This window comes from Phalacrocorax carbo, chromosome 1 (genome assembly GCF_963921805.1).
Source record: "Phalacrocorax carbo chromosome 1, bPhaCar2.1, whole genome shotgun sequence".
Classification (NCBI taxonomy): domain Eukaryota; kingdom Metazoa; phylum Chordata; class Aves; order Suliformes; family Phalacrocoracidae; genus Phalacrocorax; species Phalacrocorax carbo.
The window spans coordinates 91,464,983-91,490,011 of NC_087513.1; the positions used below are offsets into that span (position 1 = coordinate 91,464,983).

At 40.3% G+C, this 25,029-nt stretch overlaps 1 protein-coding gene across 3 annotated transcripts in view; it reads left to right on the plus strand.

The window, feature by feature from the left end:
* ZBTB20 (zinc finger and BTB domain containing 20) overlaps nucleotides 1–25,029 on the plus strand; it is a 465,440-nt gene that overhangs the window by 133,461 nt on the left and 306,950 nt on the right. For all 3 annotated transcript variants that reach the window (XM_064466348.1, XM_064466339.1, XM_064466328.1), the window contains exon 4: nucleotides 8,774–8,849. The gene's annotated coding sequence lies outside the window, so the exon portion shown is untranslated. The remainder of the gene's footprint in view (nucleotides 1–8,773; nucleotides 8,850–25,029) is intronic.

Sequence of the window (25,029 nt, forward strand, 5' to 3'; positions counted from 1 at the left end):
GTACTGCAAATGGAGCCAGAGTGAATTTTAGTCTTGGTGCTTTGAATAATTCAACCACTGCAGAATCCCTACTAGCCTGAGCTCGTACCTAGCTTGTACTCTTCATCTTATGTATTTGAAGCAGAGATAAATATTGCATAGATTTAAGTGTATACAAACTATAGCTCAAGGTCCCTGGAATAACTACAAACATAATTTGTATTGGACTAGGCCAACAGGATGCTGAGGTCTCTGAATCCAGTCCTGCAACATATTTAGATATATCTTGCCTCCAGCAAAAGTAGCCATTCTTTTTAAAAATCCATTTTAAACTTATCTAGTAATTATGCTGTTGCTTTATTAGTTAGATTTTGCAGGATGTGGCTGGTAATGTAAAAACCTTTCTGTTGTTGTTACTAATATCGAAAGTAAATGGAAGATTTTTTTTTTCTCCTTTTTTTTTTTTCCAGATATTCTTTCCTGTTCTGACACAGTGATCAGTTCGAGTCATGGCTGATATATTCTCTTTCTCTGTATTGTTTCCAGGAAAAAAATACAATAGAGGTTTGCCAGATCATAATGCAGGAGCTGAACTTCTCTGAACTTCTGTATAGTTCCAGCTTGGTCTGAATTTCACTTCTTGAAGGGTGATGTCTAATTAAACACAAACTTTATATACAGACTTTACTGGGAAATATTTGAGAGCTTGCATTGGTGTTACATTAAAATTTTAAGCAGCAGATTTACAATAGAGTCCAAAAGTCTCAAAGTCCTCTGGTATTAAATTTCCAAAGATTTCAGAGATGAATGAAATTGGGGGGGGGGGGGGGGGTTTGGTAGCATTGTCCCATAATATTGAATCTCAATAGCCTGTACAATAAGATATTGTTCAGTATCCTCCTTGGGCCTTGAGGTTAATATGGCAATTACATAAACTGGAATAATGTGAAACTTCTGGACATGGTTTGTGCATGACATTGTGCAAGATGATGCCGGTTTTGGACTTCAGGTTAATGGCCTACTGGCAAAAGAATAAATAATATATCTAAGTAAAAGTGTGCATTGATTTGTGCTTTTGCACATGGTGGGATAAACTCACTCCATGCATAATCTGGAAGAGTCCTGGTACCCCTTCAGGTGCACCTGCTTATATGAAGTCCGAACTTAGCCTATAGTCCTAACTCCACTTTCTATTATCTGTACTTTGTTAAAAGGTAGCATGTCGCTCCTTACACATCAAAATCCCAAGTTCTTCCCAAGGTCCTTGGTAGGCCTGCAGAGGTAGGTTCCAAAGCAAGTGGGCAGAAGACCCTTTTAAAAACTACTTTACATGGACAGGATAGGCGGCTGCTTAGTGTAGCAAAGCAGCGATGGCTCTCCTGTCCATGTAATGTGTTCCAGGGCCCCAGAAGCCACGCTTGCTGTTGCTCTGGAAAGCTGCAGGGAGTATGCCACACCTTGTTCTTTCCACTCCTCTGGGATCAACTAGAACTACAGAATCATGTAGTGCTGATGCCACTTCCCTCCTTGTCCTCTCCTCCTGCGAGAGGAGTGTCACATCTTCATCCTAATACCTTCTCCCTGCACAGCAAAGGAGCGGGAATGGAAGCTCTGTGTGTGAACAAGGGAAGGCGGATTCTCACAGTGGAGAAGAGGGAAGGAGGTGCTTGTCAGGGAGATGGGGTGAGGCTGCTGCGTGAGGGTGGGAGGAGTATTGCACATCCTAGGAGAAGATCAAAGGTCCTGAAAACATAGGTGATGGATTTAAAAAAGGAGCTGGGTTACGAGGTACAGTCTCCTAATGTCAGACTGCAAGGCAATGGACTATTAACAATAAGTCAAGAGTAGTAGTTGTGACAACCTTCCAAAGTTTCTTACAGTTGAAAACCTGCAGCCTTTACTCACACATTCAGTTTGCTTTTGCTGACTCAAGTAAAGGACAATAAAAGTTATTTTGTCCTTATTCTTGGAGCACACGATTAAGCTGAGGCTGTGGTGAGGGAGGTGTGTTCTCCGTACAAGGAAAAAAGTTCCAGCATTAGTAAGAGGGAGAGAAGCTGGATGTAGTGAACTTCATGCCTTGCTGATATTGATGAGTTTATCCTGGGAATATTCAACTGCCATGCTTAGTTGCTCAATACTTAAGGATATTTAGAATTCAGAATAAAGGTTTATCACTTTGATCTTCTCTGCCGTATGTCTTATGAAATATATGTGCAATGCCATGTGGTTTTTCATTTCACCTCAGTATATTGCCTTTCATCCAAGATCTTGACCTTTCATTGACAAAGGTCAGACTGAACTTCTTCAGGGAGATCTGTGAAGGAAGTGGAGAAGGAGTAGCCATTAGACTGCAAGTGTACGCAGTGTCTCTGTGGGTATAACTCAATGTCATCTCCTGTACCAGAAATTGGCAATGAGAAGGCTTTAACTGTGCAGGGCAGTGGAGACTCAGGACTATGACTAAAGGAGGACCTTGTTTCCAAAGAATTTAAGGACATTATACATGATTACTTTAAACTTTCAAATTTTAATCATTAGAACAAATATCCTTACTCTAAGAAAAGAATCCAGATGATCTTCCCTGACCACAGTGGCTGTAATTTTTATTTTAGCTTGCTTTACAAGGGAGCCAGTTTCACAACTGGACGATATTGGTGCAGAGTAACATGATGAAGTCATATACTCACACAGCGAAAACATCATATTTCTGAGTTCAAAACCAACTTCTCTATCAGTATTTGATAATATTTTGTACATTTTAAGATATATTAAATATTGCATTGTTCTGGCTCATGCACATCTCCATTATTTGGATCTTACAATTTTGATTCCTTTCGCATTTACTATGTTTCATATTTCTGAATCATCAGTTTTGGATGCTGTCAACATTTACATTCTCTTTCTCATCCTAATGAATCTGTTTAATGATAATAATCCTAGCACCTATTGCTCGGCATTGGAGTAGATTCTTCTTTCTATTCTTATCCCATACCATTGATTAATAACTCATTGCTTCCTATCTGTCAGACAGGTTTTATCCACCTTATTGTATTATTATCCAGACCATAATTCTCTAGTCTCTCTATGAGCTTCCTGTGCGGTACTGTGTCAAAGGCCTTGCTAAAATCCAAACAAATTATATCCGCCACATTTCCTTTATCCGCCCAGTTTGTCACTGCACTGAAATACCCATCACAATGAAACATTTATTGATGTAAGTTTATGTGTTAAACCAGAATAAATGTGAAGGTTCTGCTGTGATTATATGATAGAGCCTGCTTCTTAACAGGTATTATCATTTTATGCACTAAAGATAATTTGAGCCATGGGAGATGGTACCATTCAACAGGAGCGGTGAGGCTGTGAAGATCAAAGCATTATGAACCTTGAAAAGAAGTGGGAGCTTATATGCTACAAAAACTTGTAAATGGCATAAGCAAAGTCCTCAAGCTGTATTCCAAGAGATGCTCAGAGAATATCAGCTTCACAAAAAAACTGTATCTTTAGAAGAAAGAATTGTTTGGGCAAGGCCTTGTGAAAGCTGCATGCTGTCACTGTTCCTGTTCCTTGGGAACATAAACAGGATCTAGGGACAGCTTGTGCAAGAAAACAGTTGGAATAGGGAATATCATGGTTTTCAGCAGCCAACTTGATTACCATCATCGCCCCCGTGTAGGAGGAAAGCTTCAAGAGGTATTTAGAAGGATGCTGGGTCCCACCTGGCTGTAGGAGAATTACCAGTTAATCTGCATTTCAGGAGTCCAGGTCAGGTCTTAAGTGGAGTTATAAAGAGACCAGCTCTTCAGGGTTTGAGAAGTTCAGCTTCTAATGTGCTTTCACAGCTGGGCTTCTCAAGTGCTTGTTGCCTACTCTGTTAGCAGTAGGAATAAATGAGAGGGGTGGACTGTGCTATTAAGGGATGCAACATGTTTAACAAGTATGAGGGCCTTTGTGGTGAAATTGCATCCAGTACCTTTTTCAGAGTGACCATTAGGTCTGATTACGCATCACAGCTTTTATTCAGTTAAGTGTCTCTAACTTTCTGAAACCTAAATTTCAAGGAGTGTTAGTCTTTGCCCAAAGGCAGTATTTTACATACTTGAATGAAAACAGTTCAAATGCTATTGGGGGCGGGGTGGGGTGTGTAAAAAGTAGCCAAAAATACACCTTTTTCCTGACAAAAATGCTGTTCTACCTGAACAGTTTGGAAAATCAAAATTTCTAATGGATACACTCTTTACTGGGAGAGTAAATTCAGAAGATGAATGCCATAAGGAAGATGAAATCTCTGTGGGCACACAGCTTTGCAGTGAAGTAAAAACAGATGGAGATCTACCATTTTGACAAAGAAACCTTCAGTCTCCTGTTGTCTGTTACTGCAGTGGCAGGTACCCTCAATCTCAGCACAGTGCCGTAGGTTGTCTTGTGCTCTGTTCTACTAAATCACAAAAAACCCCAGGTTTCTCCCATCTGCAGCCCTGTGACCCTGGTTTGAGCCACAGTCCTAAGCTTAGGAAGAAGCCCAGTTCAGTGCTTCCTATACCAGAGAAATGGCCATGAGTTCAAAGACAGAACTGGAAATGGCTAAAACTCTTTTACTCCTTTTAAACTACTTTTGAAAGTGTAGAAAGGGCTCCAATTCAGGAAACATTCCTTTTTGGGAGGATTCTTTAAGCACAGGCATTACTTGTTGTTGTTGTTGTTATCTTTTTTTTATTCTATCCCCTCAAGATAAGAGAATGGTGACACAAAATAAAGCTGTTTATAGAAAACTAGTACCAGCTAAAGTGCATTCACCTTAAAAAAGCAGTAGTGTAATGCTATATCTATGTTAATAAGATTTGTTCTTTTGCATTACTGATGAGCCTAGACAGAGCATTGTGCTGGTATGTCTATACTGTTTCCACTTTCAAAGTTTGCTTATTTTTTGTTAGATGAGGAGCCTGTGCAGCATCAGCCTCCCTCTCTGATTTCTATGACACAGTTAATCCGTGGCCCTGCTTATGTTTTCAAACCTAAAATGCCAGAAAATTATCTGGGCCATATCCTAAGTCATTATTTGGATTCTGAAGTTGGCCTGAGGTCTCTTGACTGGCCCCTGCGCTTGTTAGAAATTTTTTTTGAAAGTAATGGGCCTGATTTCCCGCACCCCCTACCCTTCCACCTTCCCTGGTTGTCGTAGAGGGCTTTCTTAATATAATCCATGAGTCTTTTCCTGACAAAGGACATCAGTATTTTACTTTCTGTGAATAGTTACTTGTGGCAGTTACTTCATCATTTATTTGCAGTTCCAGAAGTGAGCGCAATGATATGAGCAAGCACTTTGAAAAAGATACGGACTGATGTTGTAAATTCTGTGTAGAAAATTAAAAAGATATCAGTAAGTGTTGTCCTATATTCTCTTCCAGTGTTCCCTTTCCCCATAACTAATCAACTGTATGATTCTCATTGACCTGCTCCAGCTGACTTCAGGTATCCAAGGAAAATCAAACCCTTACAGATAGGGAGTTTCCTTATTGCTAAGCAGTTGCAGAATGCTGACATCTTCTGAAACGTTTTCCAGTAGTAAATGATACTTTTTTCTTCTCTTGACTTTTTAGATGGAATGTATGTAGTTCTTACAAAAGTGGGGGATTAGACTATAAACATGAGTTAGGCACAGTAGAGTCAGGTGCCATATGCCTCGTAGAATATTGCTAATGAACTTCGGTCATTGTACAGTCAGTAGCTTTGCTCTCACAGTGTTGAGGCTCTGCATAAGCTTTACAACAAGCAAGAATCATGAGAAAGCAAAGTGAAATATGTTTACCTTCTGATATTTGTTTTTAAAGCCTTTACGGAGAGCTAACACTTGCTCTCCTTTTAACACTCTATTAACATACTTCATTCCTGACCTGCCATACTCCTCATTCTTGTAATTCCAGCCCTTGGGCCTCTCAAGCAGAGGTTCACCGGCTGTTCTTGAGCCACATCCCTTTCACAAGGGGATTGGGGCACTCCTTTCAGACAGCGGTTTCCTGCCCCGCAATGCTAGGCACGCTCACCTGCGCACAGGAATGCGGGCCTCCTGCTTAAGAAGCTGCCTCCATTTCTATCTCTTGCTCATACATATACCCGTCTAAATCATTTCATCTCAAGGTCACAGGCTTCTCTGTTTGTAAAATGAAAGATGTTACTAAAGTGGCAATGATCCGTGTTCTGAGTTTAATGAGGTTTTCTGTAGGTTTTGCTCTGGGTTTCACTCCAACCTGTAGCTAAAATAGCTCTTTAAGATGCTCTGTGTGTGTTGTATGTCGGGTGTTCTGTTAACTACACCTATTTAATTGAAGTTTTTCAAGACGGCAGTGGATGCGCTCTCACAGTGGGCTGTTTCTGAGGCTCCGTTTGTTTTACTGGGTGGATCTTAGCGTGCACCGGTTAGGCCTGCCTTGAGGAGTGGGGCCGCTTTATCTGCAGGCACTATGCCCTGCTGCTTAACTCATGGAGCAGCGATAGATATTGCATTTCCTCCTTTTCCTTTCCAGTCAGAAGAACGTGCACGGAGCAGGAAGGACTTCACATTAAAACCACTAGGAAAATACACCAAAGAGCAGATGTCAGGACAGTGCCCAGCATGGGAAGTGGGGGCTATACCTTTGTGCTTTGATTGGAGAGGGCTAAATGCTGACTCGTTCTCTACAAGAAAATAAGGGTCTTGGACAAAATTCACTCTGAGGAAGTCCATGCACCAATTTATTCCTATTTAGGTCATCAGAATAGGGCTTCAGTGGTGCAGTCTGTATGCTGGCTCTCTATACAGGGATACATTTCACCCTCAGTGAATGCTCTTTGTTTTCTCAGTTGAGGTCAGTTTTTCATTGCATTCATTAAAAGAAATAGCTTTGGATTGCAAATACCACTACCCCTCTCCTTCCCTGCCAGCAAGTCAGCATGACAGTCCTGAAGATGTTAGAAAAGGGGTAAATTTGGAAGGAGAAAGAAGGGAAGGAAATGGAAGTTCAGAGACTGAAGCTGTTACCACTTACCTGACAGTTGTGCCGTTGCCTACTTCTGATGGAGTTAAGATTAATTTTGGTTTTGCCTGGATTTCTCCACTGTTCCCTGTCTATCTTACTACTTGCCAATCAGGAGAAAGAAGGATAGTTATTTGATGTAAAGATTGTCTAAAGGACGAGGAACGTGTTTCTCAAATGATTCCTTCAAGAAAAATTTAATCCAAGCCTATAAAGGTTACCCTGTGGCAGCATCATCCTAGTGCCTCTGTCTGGGGTCTCTTGTTTCTTCATTTCAATGCTCAAGAATTGGTTCTGCAGAAGATCCGATAACTCTTGCCATGCTGTCCCCTTCCATGCTCTCTGCTTTGCCTCCTGCTTCGCAATACGCCTGATCTTGACAGAGTGGAAAAGTTAAACCTAAAAATAAGTTCCTGAGCTCGTTCCTGTTTGTGGTATACACGTGTGTATGAACATGTTCGTGTGACAGTATATCATCTGATACAGTGCATTTCTTTTTAAACATCTGTGGGGACACATTAGGAAGGCTCATGTAACACTGAAGTCTGAAGAACTGGGTTTTTACTCATGGGTGAACAAAGGAAAAATTTCACTTAGGAATTGCCCCCAGCCTGTGAGACATTCAAAATCGGTATTAGATTCGCATCCAGGATTTATTTGAAGACTTCTGTCAGTGTGCTGCTGGTGAAGAGAATAGCTTTGACTTTGAATGGGGTAAATTAAGCAAGTTCTGCTGTCACCTTTTAAAAAGAAAATTTAATCAAGTTTTTATTTGTTCCTTTAGTGAATCATTGGTACATTGTATGTGTCTGTGTATATTGCTGTATGGTTTATTATTGTGAGGCCAAATCCTGACAACTTATTGCAAAATTGTTTTAATTTATTATTAATATTTTTTGTTTTTCTCATTTCTGCTGGTTTTGGAGCCTTTATAATTAGATATAATTAAAACCACAGGTTTTAAACTCCAGTCTAACATTTAAACTCGTATTTATGGTGCAACCCCTGGAGTTTTATTGTCATTCCAACTGCATTTTGGAAAAAAAAAAAGAAAAAATTTTTTTGCATCTGTTTAAATGCTATATCTACAGCTACCAGTTCTTAATCATCTGTTTTGCACAGTAAAATGACATTTATTTTACATGATAAGAAACCTTGCAGTTTTATAGAGTAACTGTTTCATATCCCTTAACAAAAGGGTGCAAAGGACCTTTGCCTTGTACACTTTAAAAACAGCTTTCCTCTTTTTGAACTTATCTGTCTTTCTTGCTCCTCCGTGCAACAGTCTAAAAGTGCTGCATGCTGTAGAACAAATTATTTTAAAAATGTTGGCTGGCATTATGTAAAACCATATTTTCCCTTTTGGTGCGTATGTTCTGGTCCTAGCAATGTCCTTGTTTTGCTGAAATTAACATTTTCCCCCTCACAGTCGTTGGTATGTGATGGTGTTTTTCTGTCTTTAATTGTGATGCTTTTTTTTTTTTTAATTAGTATAAGGTTGATTGTTAAAATTAAGTGGCAGAAGGCTTCTTTCCAAGTTATTCAGAGATCTTTTGCTGAAGAAATATATTTTGCTACTCTCAATTGCCTTTTTCCCCTTCTTCTTTCATTGCAAACTACTCTGGGAAGAGCTTCTTTTAACAAAAAAAAAAAAAAAGAGGCTACGCTTGACTGATAATGCATTGCTTTGGATGGTGAAACATTATGAAAGTTTAATTTTTAATTAAAGCTGAAATACCAATTATAACTGAAAGAGATTTTAACCTGTTTCTTTTCAGACTGCCTGAAGTTACATTGTAGATGCTGAAATCACTGCACCTTAAAAACAAAAAGATTAGGCTGTGCTGCATTCCTGTAAGTAAAAGCTTTTCCAGTACCTTTTGTTCCGTATTTTCCTCTGTATGCATCCAAAGTGTTAGCACAGTAGCTGGTCTTGGATAAAGGTCAGAGTCCCCTTAAATGGGGTTTAGAACTTCAAAGGAGTTTTATTTAAAAATTAAAACTGAACTTAACATCTTGCAGATCTTTAATTTTAGACCCCTGAATAGATAATTCTTTTCTGCTTTGTTTTGAATATTATTAGGAATAGTGTGCATCTCTGTGTGTGCTGATCTACAGTTCTTGTCGCTTTGTTGTCAGTGAGGATTTCTGCATTTTGCAGAGATAACAGAAAGTAGCAGGAGATTCCTTGTAGCATAAAACATTGTTATGACATCACAAAAAGAGAATAAACTAATTTTTCTCCTTTATACAAGAAAAAAAATGAACAACTTTCTGATGACATCACAGGGGTCTTCAGCTGTTTTAGGGTGTAGATTAAGGCAGAAATGCCTAATTCATCTGTGCTGTGACACAACAAAACAGTCAAAATAACATCTTAACGTCTCTCAGAAAGAAAGGAGTCTCTTTCTAAGAGCATAGTTATTCCATAAATGCAAGTCAGATTGTACATCAGTCTGATCTAGCCTTATTTAGAATCTGTTTATTAAATGTATTTGGGACAATAATTAAGATTTGGAACTTCAGTGGCTGAACAACAGGCACGCAAAAGAGGATGGAAAATACAGTAGATTCAGATGCTATGAATCTAATGAAATAATATATGAATAAAAATCCAGGAGCTTGTAGATAGTAGGAAAAAAATTATTTTAGTTGGGGAGTACAAAGCTGTGGAATATTACAAAGCAAAGTCGGTTTGTTTTCTTGCTTGAGATCAAAATGTGCAGTCTGTAATGAAATCCAGAGCCTTCTTCCACAGTGGTACTTTTGTAGTTCAGTGTTAAAATATTTTAACTATTACAGGGGATTTTTCCTTTCTTTCCCCCTTCCCCCCCCCCTTTTTTTTTTTTTTATAAATTGTATTTTAATGATTTATTTTAAACTCGCTGAAGGGTACAGTACACTGTGGGCAGCTAATGCATGTCCCTTCCAGCGTGGAGCGCCAAGCATGACTCAGGCAGGCAGATTGTGCCATTCTGGCTCTACTCCATTGTGTTTTTACATTACTGGCAAGGGCCATGCCATTGTGTTGTTTAAATATTGTGTATTAACTGCAGGCTGTGGCCAGTGAATGGTATTTAACATTTTCTGCTCATCATTCCTGAATATGAGCAGCTTCCCTGGCCACCAGAGGTTAACCTTCCAATTACACTGGTGAGCTGAGTTGAAAACACTTGTGGATTTGCTGGGTCCATCAGCAATTTGTCAGGAGGTGTTGGGGGAAAAGTGGGGGAATGCTTCTGAATCTGTGAGTATAGAATTTCCAAGTTGTCTTGCAATTTGTGTGAACAATCAGGAGAAATTTTTTTGGAAAGTAGAAGTAATTCTCTTTCCAATATGCAGTAGCAGAGTGGGGAGTGAATTAAGGCAAGTTCTTTGAATCCTGAGGATCCAGATGGTCAGCAAGTCCTGCGTGGACAGCCCTAAGGCAAAATACCAGGTAGCAATATATGGCCAGATGATCAGTGCTGGCTGGAATGGGCTTTTTTTAGTTATATGAGACTCTAGGCTTTGGAGGGGAAATAAATACATGAGTGTAAAACTCGTGTATAGGAATTTATTTATTTTTTTTAATCAAGGGCGGCCAGCATATCAAAGCAGAGGTGTTGAGCAGCTTGCTCAAGGTCAGAGTAAATCAGTGGTCAGACTGGGAACAGAGTGTGGGGTCACGACTCTCAAGTCTGCTCTGTTCTGCCCAGTTCTTCTTTCCATTCCATGAAGTAAAGGTCCAAGTTTCTAATCTTTGAGTTTCTTGTGTTGTTTGCTTTTTCCAAAAAAATACCCCACCTATAAAATTCTGGCTGCTCCTAAGTTCTGTAGCCTTGGCATACAGCCTGTCTCTGGAATACAGAAAGACAAGGTAGGGAAACTTCTGTGTATGAGCATGTACGCTGTAAGATGAGGATGTGATTCTTTCTATGCCATGTGTCAATCTAACTACTAACAGTGCTAATAAAAATGGGGGCGCCTTCTTTATAGAGGAAAGTATACTTTAAGGATTTCCTTTGTTTCCTATGTATGTTTGCTGTAATCAGATGTCTCTAATTCTAAGATCTTTAATAAAGTGAACTTCCCGGTATGGCTTTCCTGTATTAACCTGAAAGCAGGAGGAAGAAAAGGCAAGCCATGCTCTCGTAGTTTTCTGGTTTTTTGATTTTTTTTTTTTTTAATTGGATTTCTTTAATTGAAGGGTGGAAAACTTGCTTTAGGGTAGGGATGTCCCTAAAGCAACAGATTAAGATGGGTCAGATTTCCAGCTGATATGAAAATATGCTTGACTTGATACACAGCGTTAGAAGAAAATACAGGTTCACAACATGCGAACATCTGTCAGGCAGTTGCATAAAACCCCAGTCTTCTAAATGTAGTGCAGTCATGCTCTTAATGGAAAAGGTCTGTGGGCTGGATTCTTGCTATGTTGGATGCTCTGGCCACGTTTTGCTGTGTACTAAAGTTATGTGGATTGATAGGGAAGTAGGTCCATTGAGGTCCATGGGACTGCTCAAATACTTAAAGTTAAGGATGTGGTTATGTACTTTGCTGTTTGCAACTAACCTCAAATAGGATTAAGTCTAGTATGAGGAGCTACCTCTGCTCACATTCAGCATCTGCTTGATTTTATGAGACACTGAGAGCGTATTGTGTGTGAAAGAAAAAGATTCTGTACGCACAACCTGAAAAACCTATACAAGAGACACACTGGATAGGCTTTCAGAGCAATGGTTTTAGTTACATTGCCATCGGCCAAAGCCAATAAGAAGTATATGAGACATTATTTTTGTTAAAAAGAGATTTTTCAAGGCTTCAGCCCTATGCAGCCTCCTGATCTGATTACTGACCAAGAGATCCAGTGCCCTAATCATGACGGATGCTGGCTCATTGAGTGGCATTCGACAAGTCATTTAAGCTCGCTGCGCCTTCTTCAGCAGATCACTTTTTCAATCTGGTTCAAACTGATACAGCTCTATGAACATTACTGAGTTTGTGTTTGCAAAGCTCTTAAATGAAAAATAGAAACCATTGTTATTATTAATAAGAATATTGTGTAGACAAATCACGAGGGATGGAGATACAGCCACTCATGGGGGTGATCTTTCACAACTCACTTGTGCCTTTGTTTAATTCCATCATTCAAAGGTATCAAGGCCAACTCCAATTTACAGAAGTATTTCTCATGTCACTCTCCCCACTGTTGAGTATTTTATTGTTCGTGTTCTCTCTCTGTCTGCTTCCCTGCTACTTTCCTCCATGCTGAATTAACCTTGCATACCAAACTTTATTCCCCTTTTTTGTATTATACAGCAGAGACATTTGTGTAGCCTCCAAACTACAGAAAGCAAATTCATTTTGTCTAGTGATTGTTTGCTGATGATGTATGAAACAGACAGAAGACAGTTTGAATTTTCATAAGTTCAATTGAGCTTGCAGGCATAGGGAAGGGAGCAGGCAGAGCCCAAGCCAATGTGACACAGTAAGCTGGCATCCCAGAGTGCATGCTGCATGTGTAGCATCAGGATGTCAGGGCTGAGAAGGCCTTCGTCCATCACAGTAGTGCTTTTAAATGAAGGAAGAGTTTTGAAGCAACAAACAGGCTACCCTACTGTGTTCTTTACCGTGCAAGAATCCTCACAGTTCCTGATGGATATTGCGGTCTGTCCTTCCATCTAGTAGCTTGCTCTTTTAACTAGAATTTCATGTCTAAGATAGGCTTTGTTGACCCTGCAAATTCCCAGTTCCTATTCCTCTGACAAAATGTAAACCCTCAGTAGTTTAAGCCATTTTTTTTTGATGCAGAAGATACTAGCTTGTAGGAGCTAAGCTGGAGAAGACGTGTACAAATGCGAAATGAGTATGGAAGTGTGCTTCATTTGAGCAAAGGTCTTGGGGCTGACTGTCACTGAGGAATTGTGTTAGTACTAAGAAAGAGAATTAATTTTGCCTTTTCCCCTTCTTATACCAAGGCATTAATCCAGAAACTCACGGGGATAAATTTTGCCCTGATTTCTACCTGTGGAACCCCAGTGGAAATGTGGAGAGGTCAGAAATGCTTGTCAAGGCAGAAATTGTCCTAGTGTTAGAATTGTTGAGAAAGCGGAAACTGGTTGATTGTTATCTGGCCCGGGGCAAGTGGATATGTAGGAGCCCTACGTGGCATTATATGCTTCTGAAAGTGTTGCTTTTGTTGTATGTTAAGGAGAATATGAAAAAAAAAATCCAGTGAGTGAAAAGTTATAATCAGGAGCACAGTGATTAATTGTTCTTCATATCCACTGGGAGAAAGACTTAAAGAAATCAGTTCAACGAGCAGTGAAAATCACCAAGTAACATATTAAGAACCATGTTCTGACTGTATTGGTTGTAAGGCACTAGGACACACAACCTGTATGTACTGTGGAAGCAGGGGAGGTTTCTTTTTTTAAGGAATGGCTCGAAAACCATCCCTTGGGGCATGCTAGAACTTGCTGTAAGGCAGAAAGACTAGCCTGGATGGGTTCTCTTGCTCCCCGGCGTTTCTCTGATTCAGCGTACCGTTTGGGAATGTTGGTATGTGGCTAATACATTCCTGATTAATAAAGCTTAATGTTCCCAAAAGATCCCCAGGGTTCTCATTTTTCCATCCTCTCATAACTGAAACCATACTGTCTCTTCAAACATTTCATTGGGCTGCCAGCATTTTGCTTCGACCCTTCTTTTTTTAGAGGAGGATAGGGGAGGGAGTCATATAGACACCGAGGACAGATTTTTAGTCGCTGTGCATCTGCATGGTTTCTTTCCAGTCAGTGCACAAATGCTGATTTGTTTCAGTTACCGGTTTTTAAAATTTGGATAAATGGACAGACTCCAGGTATTGCCTGATACAAAGGCCTCTGACATAGATCGTGGAGACAGTTGAAAGTTGCAAATGGGATTGATGATCACGGTAAATATGTAATGGGGCTGGAGTAAAGCCTGCTACAAAAAGGTAAATGTCTCGGGAGTTTAGGAACTTTGTGATTGCCTCTGTTTTCTGATTTTTCGTGTAAACATCCTTGGAAGATATTTTAACTTAATGGAACTGCAAATCTCAAAATGCAGTTGGCCAGCCTGAAAATCTTGTTAGTTGCCAGGTGGTTTTAATCAGTTCCATTCACAACTTAGCACAAAAAAAAAAAAAGAGTTGGGAATGATTGATAATTAAGTCCCTCCGTTTTTTTGTTTTCTTGCAAATGTTTAAGGTTTGGGGTTTTTGGGATGTGTAGCAGTTGTGTGGGGATTTGTTTGTTGTAGGTCTGTACGTTAAGGGCATCAGCTGTAGTGTACAAACAGGTAGAGTCCCAACTTTTTTCATAGCTGGCAGTTCTTGTTTTTGCAGAATAGTGGCCACAATAGATGAAGATAGGAAAATGGCTCTCCAGTGTGTGGTTGCTTTAGTGTATAAAGGAGTGTGGGTTGTGATTCACTCATATTAAAAAGGCATGGGAATATCAGTACTCCTTCCCTGAGTAGCACTACTTTAGTAAGTTGTAAAACACTTCAGCATTTCAGCACCTGAAGATGTTATGGTGAAAGCAGAAAATCTTTCACTCCATTTACCAAAGCATTTGCTGGTCTGCTTCAAGATAAAAGAAAGACTAAATATTACCGAGCAATGACAGTTACCTTAAACCAGAGATATCATCAAATAAGCTGCAAAAGGGAAAAAGGCACCATAGGCCTGCCCTTTTCCAAGCCTTGGTAGTCTTATTTTGTCCTATCCGAAATGAAATTCTTCAGCTAAACCAGTGTATAATGGGAGGGACTCAACAGAAAGGCATTGTGGTTATTCTATATTTACATCAGTCTCCCTGAGGACACTCTCACTGAATCATTTCAAATTCCAGAGCTTGATGTAGAGCAGTCTGATGAATGTAAGTTACCCAAACTTTCTGGTCTGTTTTCTTCATTAGTGCAACTGGTCTAGCTCTGAATTTCACTGTAGAGGATCTGGTTCTTCTTATTGCCCTCTTTCCAGTCACTGTCCCTGCATCTAGATAATAGATTAGAAGAGATTTTAATCTCAGTTCTGTCAAAATTGGTCTCTTGTTTTCAACAGTTTCAACTGACATGACAGAGATCAGAATATTTGCTTTATTTATTTGTGTTTTTACAATAAATCCTCTACAGAGGTCCATTGCTAACATGTCCAATGCATGCTCTGCGGGCCTTCAGAAGTCTGATAGGGGACACTGTCCCTCAGATGTGTATTTTAACAGTCCTGTATTTCCTCATGACAAAGGAATTCCTCCAGCATCTTTTGTTCTGTGTGTGCATCATCGTCCCACAGCATTTTGGTTTAAAAGGACCTAGTTCTTGCTCCTTGCTCCCTTTTCTTATACCTCTCTCCTTTAGGAGCCTGCAGGAGCCGGCAGCAAGACAGCTGGACTGGAGATAGTGAGCACTTGGCAGATTGGTCTGTGCTGTTAAAGGCCATTGGAAAAGTATTTGCCTCAGCAAAATGTTTTGGTGTCAGTAATAACTGAAGGCACCTCTGAGTCAGAACCTGCATCTACAAATATTTTCAAATCCATTCCTTTCCCTGGCAGCATTTTTTTTTGGTTGGCTTCATATTTCCTTAGAAATTTCATTCTTCTTCATGTAATGTTCTCATGGAAATTTTGAATAATGAAAATCTTTTGTAAAATGGAAGTGTGTTATCTCATCTCTTTCAAGACTGGCAATAAGTAATCGAGAATCCTGTGTCTCTTAGCAGCAGAACCTTTTCAAGGAATTATGTATATATTTCCCAGCAGCAGTGATAGCAGTTGTGTGCCAGATCACTGTGTGTCCTCTCTGACTATGAACCAGTTTAGGTCATGATCCTGCACTCCCAGTTCATTTAGGTAGGGTATAGTGGCACAGTTCCTGATATTGTTTGCAATATCAGACCATCAATCGGAAAATCTGCTGAACATCAGAGTCTGAGCCAGAGGCAGATGAATCCTCATCTCAGTTTCTTTTCCCATTCATTAGGGTTTTCAGTGAGGAGGGTAATCTGTTTTGTCGTGTCTCTTGCCCTGTTTCAATGCACAACTAACCTTCTTATGTCTGAGCGGCTGTCACTTCTCCAGAGCAAGTGATATGGGATTCCTCAAGCAAACAAATATAAAATGATCACCCTCTGGAGCAGGCTTAGTGCATAAATGACAGCTTTTGCCTGGATGCGGTTAACAACTAGAGGGAAATTCCAGCGGCTGGGCATCACACAAGCCTGAGGAATGCAGAGAGAGGGTGTTGAGGGACCAGAAATCAGATGACCAAGAGGGTATAGAGTTGCGTAGTATATCATCCTGATGGGAAATATAACGCAATTAGGGGTGAGAAATCACTGAGTCAATAAGTGAGGTTGCTATAGGTACTGATGCTTATGGATGGCACCTCAATGTAAGAGTTTTGATTCTTGTAATTGTTTCTATCCTGCAGGAAGGAAAGGATTATGCTTTTTACTTTTGCTGGGGCTTCGGTGCGATTGAATTTGTTCCGGTGCCTCTTGGTCATGTGAAAATCACCCCAGAAACGATACTGTTTGCTGTTTCTTTCTGTGTCACAAATTGACTTGTTACTACTTCTTACCCTCTCTTTGTGTGTGTGGTTTAGAAAATACTGCTCTTTGCAGCTACATATTCTGATCATGCTTGCCATTCAAGAAGACATTTGTTTGCCGTGACAAACTCCTGTTCACTTTACCAGTCTTTGTTATGCTGCAGTGGTCTCACACCTGTGTGCTGACACATGTGGGTCTAGAACTGCACTGAAGAAAATCTTCAGATATTAGTACAGCCCTAGATATCTGGCAAATACTTGGTTTCCTCAGGATACCAGTCATGGCCACCTCAAGTGTTTTCCTGCCCTGTCCAGGGAACTGTCCTCTGGCAAGAGTTCAGGAGTTCATGCAAGAAGGTAATCACAATTACTATATGTGGTTACAGTCTATAACAAATACGAAGCCACTTCACTACCAGGTCCACATCTGTTTTAGGGGCTTTAAAGCTCAATGGATTAACATTTAGGCGCTCAACTCCGAGTGGAATTCAAACCCCAGAGTTAGGGTCTTTATCCAGTGTGATAAGACTGGGATGTGTTAAGGGCAAAGGGAAGAATCTTGTTGGGTGGAGTGCAACCTAGAGGCAGCCAAAGGGAAGCTCTAGAATCATGGAATCATTAAGGTTGGAAAAGACCTCTAGGATCATCAAGTCCAACCGTCAACCCAACACTACCTGAACTCCTAAAACGTGTCCCAGAGTGCCAGGTCTACACATCTTTTAAATACCTCCAGGGATGGCGACTCTACCACCTCTCTGGGCGGCCTGTTCCAAGCTCTAGAGGCTAAAGGCTCAGTGATTATTCCATGGGCACAGAAAGAATCTTTTCCTCACTGCAGCCATTAGTGTCCCAGAGAATTCCAAATGTGCCAGGTAAATTTTATTTTTTATGAAATATTCAGCTGTTAAAATATGGGGGTTTTATCCCCCTATAGAATTTGCCTTTCAGCAACATGAGATAGGCATAGATTTCCCACACCTTGTGATGGTGGAAAACATTTGTGATGTCCCTGCATTGTCAGACTGTCAGGGGCACAGTTTTCTGTGTGATGTCTTTATTATGATTTAATTACATTTAAAAGCATTTAACTTCTGAAAAATTCTTACACTATCTCTGTCATAATGTTTAGAATATATCTATACCATACAGTAGTTATTCTTTAAGCCTCCTTATGCATAGAAAACCTTGTAAAAGAAATATACTGTGTGGCAAAATAGATGTTCCTTATTTAATGCTGAACTAGTTCTTAAAGCTGCATTGTGATTAATCGTGGTTGTGCTGGTAGAAGTCTAGGAAGGGTGATAGACTTTTCCTCCTGCATTTTTTTTTTTTTTCTGTTGAGAAGGTAGGAAGCCCAAATGTCCATATTGTGAAACAGTGAGTCTCACTTCTGGTGCTTGTACTTCATCCCGCTGCCTGGGCAGAATAGGACTTTGCCTGTAACTCCCCCCTGCTGCTTCCTAGAGCTGGCAACTCAGGGTTATTGAACTTGGTGAAATTCAGGGCTGCAGGTAAGCGGTGTGGCAAAGAAACCTTTCTTTGTAGTGCCTGGAGAGGTTATGCAAACATGATATCACCTGCAATCCCTGCCAGAACTCTGCACACCATTTCTGTATTGAGTGCAGCCATTTTCTGATCACTTCTTTTACTGATAAAGGGTGAAATCCTGGCCCCAATAAATTCAGTAGGATTCTTCCACATTCCTGTCAGTGGAGCCAGGATGTGTTGCAAATGTGTGTGCTTGAGCTGCCCCTTTGCATGGTGTAGGTTATTGTATGCCTGATGCATTTACATATATACACCTGTTCCCACCCTCTCCAGCAGTGCTGCCCCTGGCGAGGGGCAGACACCAACTGCTCTGTCTGCTGTCCTGTCAGCCTTGAGGTATAGGAGGAAGTGCACAACTTCCCTTAGCTGATTTACAGTGGGAAAAGAAATATGTCATGCTTGCTTTAGATTTGTTTTTTGAAACAATTAGATTTCACGAAATCATAGAATCACAGGTTGGAAGGGGCTTTAGGGATCATCTAGTCCAACCTTTCTGGGAAGAGCACAGTCTAAACAAGATGGCCCAGCACCCTGTCCAGACGACTCTTAAAGGTGTCCAGTGTGGCGGAGGCAACCACTTCCCTGGGGAGATTATGCCAATGGTTGACTGTCCTCAGTGTGAAAAATTTCCCTCTGGTGTCCAATCGGAATCTTCCCAAGAGCAACTTGTGTCCATTCCCCCTTGTCCTTTGCATGTGACTCCATGTAAAAAGGGAGTCGTCCATCTTCTTTGTAACTACCCCTTAAGTACTGGTACGTGGTGATGAGATCCCCTCTGAGCCTCCTTTTCTCAAGGCTGAACAAAACCAGTTTTCTCAGCCTATCCTCATATGGCAGGCTTCCCAGTCCTTTGGTCATCTTGGTGGCCCTTCTCTGGACCCCTTCCAGCCTGTCCACATCCTTTTTGTATAGCGGGGACTAGACCTATACACAGTACTCCAGGTGTGGCCTGACAAGCGCCGAGTATAGTGGAATAAGGACTTCTTTCTCTCTGCTGGTGATGCCCTTTTTTGATGCAACCCAGCATCCTGTTGGCCTTCTTGGCCACAGCAGCACACTGTTCGCTCATGTTGAGCTTCTTGTCCACCGGGAGCCCCAGGTCCCTTTCCACAGAGCTGCTCTCCAGCCAACTGGATCCCAGTGTGTGCTGCACTCCCAGATTATGTTTTCCCAGGTGCATGATCTTACACTTTTCTGTGCTGAACTTCATAAGGTTCTTAAAGATTTAAAGATTTACCCTGCTTTAATATCAAAGTGACATTAAAGTTGTCATATGCATGGTTTTGTCCAGTAGTGGTTGAATGAAAGTTTTAGTTTTTAATCTCCTAATTTTAGGTGGTTTGGAGTTCTTTTGTGAAAGTTCATGAGACTATATTGGTTAGAAATTATTCCTCTCTCCCATTTTATGTAGCTCAGTTTTAATACTAGCTTACATAACAGTTCTTCTGTGGAGCTGATGAGGAACTGGCAAATTTGGTGTGTAGTTCAGGCAAACTGGTCCTTTTCTGGGCTGGGGTTGGGCTCTTGCTTGCACTGAAACCAGGTGTAAAATTTCCAGTCTCTGTCTCAGTTTGGCTTTTCTGCTCCTCTACAGCACTGATCTGCAGATGGAAACTCCTGCACTGATCTTGTGTTGAGAGCTTTCAAAAATGAGTCTGTATTTGGCCTGTATTTCTTTAAATATTTTAAAAAAAAAAAGGAGCTTGTTCTGCACATGTGAAGTCCCAGCCTTCTCACGTAAAGCTAGGTCAAATATTCTGTGTATTTGCAAGTCTAGCACTAATTCATGTGGCTAAAGTGACAGTAAAGGATGAATATTAAAGATGGATGGTACTGTTGCCCTTTAAGTAGGGCCTCCATTTATGTTAGTGGGATTTTCACCACTTTCAATGCTTCGAAGATCATTTTTTATGTCTTTCAGTACTTTGCTAATATAGCACTACTGTTAAAATTCTTCCCCAGTACATTCCTAGTGGCCACACCATTAGGAACTTTAGGTTACAGTATGACTTTTGTGGTGTGGAGGGCAAGAAACAGTAAGAAACCAAACAAAAACACCTAATACAAATCTTACTTAACACAAATTACAGGAATTGGTGTTGCATATAACGGCTTCCTTGGTGGCTGCTGTGCTTACTGTGGCTCCTCAGTTTACTAGTCCAAACTAAAATGTGCTCTCCTCTGCCCAATACATCTAGATCAGTAGAGAGGGAAACAAATTGTATCCCCTCGGCTCCCCGCTCTCCCCACTTCATAACTACAATCCCAATTATCTTGTCAAAGAGCAAGTTTTTATGGGAGAAAGGTAACATATGACCACAATGACTTCTGAACGTAGCTCATGCCTCAGGACTTGGTGTTGCACAGAAGGTCTTATTTTACCTCTAGGCCCTGTACAAATAGAAATGCCTTGAACAGTGAGCCAGCAAAATGTGAAATTAAATGGGGGCAAATGTACATTTATTTAATGTATCGTCACATTAATCAGATATATCAATTTTCTTTGGAAATGCCTGTTTCAACAAAGCAAAATTATAGCAACCAAAAATGTGAGGAGGAAAAATAATATGGATTGTTTTGTTTTGTGTGGTTTTGTTATTTTTTGCTTAATTTTGTGACATGTAAGTACTAATGCATGTCTTACTGCACGTAAATCTGTTAGACTGCAAGAGGGACTTAGGTTTAGGAGAGGTGAAGGCTTAGTACTTACTGAACTAATGCTTAGTGACTTTTTTCATGGCACAAAACACTGCTAGTTTTCCTACAGTGACATGCAGTAATGCAAATATAGAAATAGAAAAGAATGGAAGGGCTTAGTTGGAAATTCTAATATACAGAACTTTCAAAAGAAATCTTTTTTTGGCTTTTTAATTATGTGGGGAAGTTCAGTATCACTTCTTTCTGAATTCTGACTTTGAAAGGAAATGAGAAGTCAAAATTTCTGCCTGTACTTGTAGCTCTAAAATGCCACGGAAGGCCTGGTAGCTCACTAGCAAAAGTAATGGGTTGCCCTAAGTTTAAACCTCTTGAGGCACAAGAAAAAAATTCTGGGATCTGTTGCTTTTTGAAATTTCTATGAGGATGAATTCTGTGCTCTTTGCAATACTACAAGCTGCATCTCTCTCTCTAACTTCCTCTCTAATTTTCCACCATCATTCTTGTGTCTAGGTACATCTAATTCCTTGTCTTCTCTTGGGTCTTGAATAGAAGAGTTAAGGTGACCACCTCCCTTTTTGCTGACAATGGCTACTATAATATTTAGCTGCATATTTCTTGTGGGTGCTTGGAAGAATGACTGTTTTGTGGACAAATATTGTAGTAGACAGAGGTATTGATTGGGTTTCATTGTAATAAACACTGCCAGATGTTATCTCAGTGTGTACTGTTTGCATTACTAAATAAATAAATCCTCCAGAGCAGAATTATTCCCTATAATGTTTTTTCAAAAGTTACTGTTGTCTCCTTTTTATATGTTTAAAGTGAACTTCATCTGCTTTCTGTGCAGCTTGAGAAACTAACTGGGACATGTGAAGTGAACTGTAAAGTTCAAATCCTGCTCTAGGTTCAAATACCATGTCAAGGCCAAATCTGGCATCTGTATGTGATGGCATTTTCACTTTGAGTACTCTTTCTTCATTTGAGACTTCCTCCTGTAGGAAATACCTGAACAGGTTTTCTTCACTGCTGTGGTGAACACCTTGTCGTGGGAATGTCACAGTAAACGTCTGCGTCCTTTGACTCTTGGTAAAGACTCTCAGCTGGTGGGTCACTTGGTACTCAAAATGATGGTCAGATTCCAACAGACGTGGAAGATGGCTAAATGCCAGTGCTTGCAAACCCAACGTGTCAGTTACTGAGCAAGATGACCAGCTCTGAGGAAGGATCTGAGCTTCCACAGAGACCAAGAAAATCATAAGAGTCAGGATTCATTGATCAAACTGTGAACATGATATCACATCAATGTGAAAAGCACGTCATCACAGTGCACAGCACATTGATGTGGGCCTGTGTACAGCTCCTGCATCTAAGCTTGGCTAGTGCTACCTTATTCCTCGCAATAGGCACGTCAGATTGAGGCATAGTTAGGTTTTGACTTCTCTCTGATCCCTGGTGTTATCAGCTCTCCCAAAACATTGAGCGAGAACACAAGTGGTTTTTTGAGGTGTAGTCAATGTCCATAAAAATTCATGTTAAATGAGAGCTGGAATTGTCTACTGGGCATTCTGAAAATGGTTTCTTCTAATTTTCAGTGAAGCCATACCTGTTTCACTGAAGTAGTGGTTCCTTGCTCTGCTGGACTCAACTATATTGTAATTTATGATTTTTGAGTCATGGGTTGAAGACTGGCTTCTATGGAGATACAAGTTGGCTCATTCTGGAGCCTCCCTAAAACATATGTAAAACAATTTTGTAGGTTTAGAAAGATGCAATGTGTAGTTGAAGTCTCTGCCAGTGGGATCAGGATTATTAGTCTTATGACTCCTAAATTAAATCATCATTCTCTGTGTCAGATCTGAAGTGAAAATTAATGTAAAATATGTGGGTTTTTCCCAAATTCTTAATAGTTTTACTAGCTGTTGTTTGTCTATTCCAGTTTATCAACTGAATTTATCTGTACTTATTCTATCTACTTAGCTACATCTAGATTTATTTTTATAATTTTACTGGAACTTGCTGTGATAGAAGCATTTACAAGTTATACATGTGTATGCATTACGGCTATCCTTTACAACTTGAAAGGCTACCCTTCTTCGAATTTTTATTTTAGTCAAAGACCATCAAACCCCCCTACTCATTCATTTTGTCATTTGTTAATATCTTCCCTTTTCTTTCTGTTGGCAAAAAGGGAAAAGGAGAAAAAAATGTGTGAAAAGCAAAGGAAGGGGAAAATGTCTGGCTTCCCCACCAACTTTTCCTTGTTTTACACATGAATACTTCCAGTGATATCTCTGAAAACTTTAAAGGGAACTGCTTGCTTTCAAAAATCCCTGTGTAAAATTAGGAATACTTGGCAGTTTAAAATGCAGCTCTATTTCTCATCGCACTTCCCTTTGAACAGTCAAGTGCATGTCCAAGCAACAACCACTGAAGAAACTATTTCAAGTTGCATGCAAACATGGCTCATCAGCTGTGCATTTTTCCTGTTTCTAAGGAATAAAGATCACAAATGTAAAATGAAACATAACAGGGAGGCACCAGAGTGCAGGTCTGAAGGTGGAATTTGCATTGGCTGCGCTTCAGCACAGATGGTGGAAAAACTTAAATCTACTCTTGGGTCCTGAGACCTTTACCCCCCTCAGGTTAGCAAATGTATCTAAGGAAGGAAGCTGGAGTAGCTAATTCCCAAGTGATTTGAATGATTCATGCTCCCTGAAAGAAGGAGCCATGGGAAATATAGCTAAGCATCACTATTTTGTCAGATGCTATAGGATGTTTGTTTAGTGAAATAGCTTTGCTAATAGTTTATTAATCAGTCGTGTCCCAAATAAAATAAAAAGAGCAACGCAGCCCTCCTCAGGTTTGGTCTTCTGCAAAAATAAATGCCTCATTTGTTCCTCTTACCTAGGCAGGAGGAGTGGACCAAAGAATGACCAAAGCCTGCAGTTGCTGTGTGGCCCTTTTTGATTTTAAGGGGTAAGGAGTGCATAGGCTTGCTGCTTCCTCCTCAGGAGTTAGGATGCAAAACCTTTGATTTATTTTTCTCTCCGCGTGCCCTCCCTGCGTCTCAGCTCTAAAGCGATACAGGGGTGCACCATAAGACACCTTCTGGTTTTGGGGAAAGTTAGGACTGCTGAAGTCTTGGAGAACCATTCACATTTAACATAAATGTTGCAGCACCTAGCTGATGTGACTACGGGTGGGTTGGTTTGTTTTCTGTTTTTTAGATAGATATGTACATGTTTCCCTGCGTTCCACATTTGCATGAACCAACCCTATTTTTTAATGATCAGTTCCCAGGGTAAGGTGGGAAGTTTGTCCCCAGGACCAGTTTGGTTTTTGGCATCTCCTCTGTAACCGTGTGCAGTGATGCCAGTTAATGCTCATCGAGGCAGTGGATTTGCGATTCTCATTCTTGGCCTGAAGTGGATTGAGATTCATAAAAAATAATCTCAAATCGCAAAGCCACCATGGGAGGCTTAAAGCTTCTGTGACTATCTCACTTGGGCTAGATTTGAATCAGCAATCAGGAGGTGAATGGTTTTGTTCTTATCCCACTGCCAATTTCCAGAGCTAACGTAATCTGAGTGTATGTAACAGAACTTTATTTTCCAATTGAATGCATCCATCCTTTAAAAACAGGTTAAAAAATAAGAGACAAAATGTAAAGGAAATTTAACATCCAAAAAATTCAGAACAGTGCTCAGGACTTTAAAATATATGTAAACATCAGTTCCTGCCAAGTTAGTCATTACTAAGAGATGTTAACACGGGGGATTGATTGAGAGAATGATTGTTGCTGTAGAATGATGATTTAATAAGAGAAAATCTGATAGATTTGACATGCTACATAAAATGTGCGGAACAGTTATTCTTTGTAAAATCGCAACTTTCGTTTGTACCCCTTACAGCTGTGTTTGTTCTGTGCCTTGCCACGTTCCCCTTTTTCCTTATTATTCTGTTTCATTGCTAGAAGTCGTTAGTATTCACCGTTGTTACACATTGCCCAGAAAAATATACACACACCCCATTTTCCTTCCCCTTCTTGCTTTCTCTCATCTTTGCCTGGTCTGTCCTCCTGTACTCACCTACCACCAGTGGTGTTCAGTGGGGCACTGCAAAGTGTCCTGATCCCCATCTTGAAAAGATAGCTACCAAGAGCTCAATTTCATTTGATCTTTGCTAGCACTTTCTCCATATGCACCAGCTCCTCACTGTTCTGGCTGATTATTATTTATCTGTTACTTAGTCCTAACAACCTGCTTGGTGC